The sequence below is a fragment of the Saccopteryx leptura genome, chromosome 3 (assembly GCF_036850995.1).
Source record: "Saccopteryx leptura isolate mSacLep1 chromosome 3, mSacLep1_pri_phased_curated, whole genome shotgun sequence".
NCBI lineage: Eukaryota > Metazoa > Chordata > Mammalia > Chiroptera > Emballonuridae > Saccopteryx > Saccopteryx leptura.
The window spans coordinates 350,283,865-350,285,069 of record NC_089505.1 but is presented as its reverse complement, the minus strand read 5'-3'; the positions used below and the strand labels follow the sequence as shown (position 1 = coordinate 350,285,069).

General features: G+C 36.1%; 1 pseudogene; it reads left to right on the top strand.

The window, feature by feature from the left end:
* Positions 1-681: 681 nt before the first annotated feature.
* LOC136402016 (U6 spliceosomal RNA) lies at positions 682-781 on the top strand (annotated as a pseudogene).
* The last annotated feature ends 424 nt before the right edge of the window (positions 782-1,205 follow it).

The window sequence follows — 1,205 nt, the reverse complement described above, 5'->3', positions numbered from 1 at the left end:
GACATTGTAAAAAAAAAAAAAAAAAAAAAAAAAAAAGAAACAGAAAAAAGTGAATATTTTGATATTTCAATGTGCTTTGAGTTCAGGGCAATTAGGTAGGTATTGCCTTCAAAAGGCTACAAAAAAACCCAACAACTTAGAAGTCATTGTCTTAAATCACAGTCATTTATTCAGACTAGATAGGATTCAGACTAGAAAGCTGAGCAAAGATAGGATTAACTATTTCTGCCACAGAAGTTTCTATTTTTCTACCAGGACCAGTTGTCAGGCTAGCTAAGACTTTCTTATGGTTGTGTGGCAAAGATATAAGAGTACAACTGTCTGTGTCACATCTGCTGACAACCCATCAGCCAAAACAAGTCATATGGTCAGGTCCAGAATCAAAGAGTAGGAAATGATATTTTGCCTTGAAAGTAATAGGTACAGAGTGAATACTTTAAAAAATCTTGCACAAGAAAGTGTGATTATTAGTTTTCTTTAAACAAAATATCTTCTCTGCTTTCTACAAATAATTCTTAAGTTTTCTCTTTTATTTGAATTTTTCTGAATTAAGATATATACATCTTGCACCAGTTATCAAAAGGTGCTATCTTGACTTTTAATATTTTGACTTCTCATGGAGCAGACATTTGTAATAATTAATGTTTACCTTATTTACAATAACTCAAAACAGTAAAATAAGTGCTCATTTGGGAAGCACATTTACTGAAATTGAAGTGCTACAGAGAAGATTAGCATGGGTCCTGCACAGCCATAAATTCATTAAGTGTTGTGTATTTTTGTGTATGAATTAGTAAATAAACTGAAAAGCAGAAATCTCGGGTTGAACCAAAAACACAAGTCTAGTATGTTCCAAAGAAAAGTTTATTTTACAAAATTCCTGGGAGCAAGCGGGCTGAGACCATCAAAGGGTGTCAGCCCTGAGCTACAGGAGAGAGGTGTCTGGTACAGGGATGGGTGCACCTGGACATACTCAGATTAGCATATCTTGGTTTGTGGTCTTGGTCACTGACTTGAGGATAAGCAGGAGGAGGAGGATTCAGCAGCAGAAACACCTCCTTTGTAAGTGTGGGGGTTTTTTTTGTTTGTTTTGGTTTTTTTTTTGTTTGTTTTGGGTTTTTTTTTGTATTTTTCTGAAGCTGGAAATGGGGAGAGATAGTCAGACAGACTCCCGCATGCGCCCGACTGGGATCCACCCAGCACGC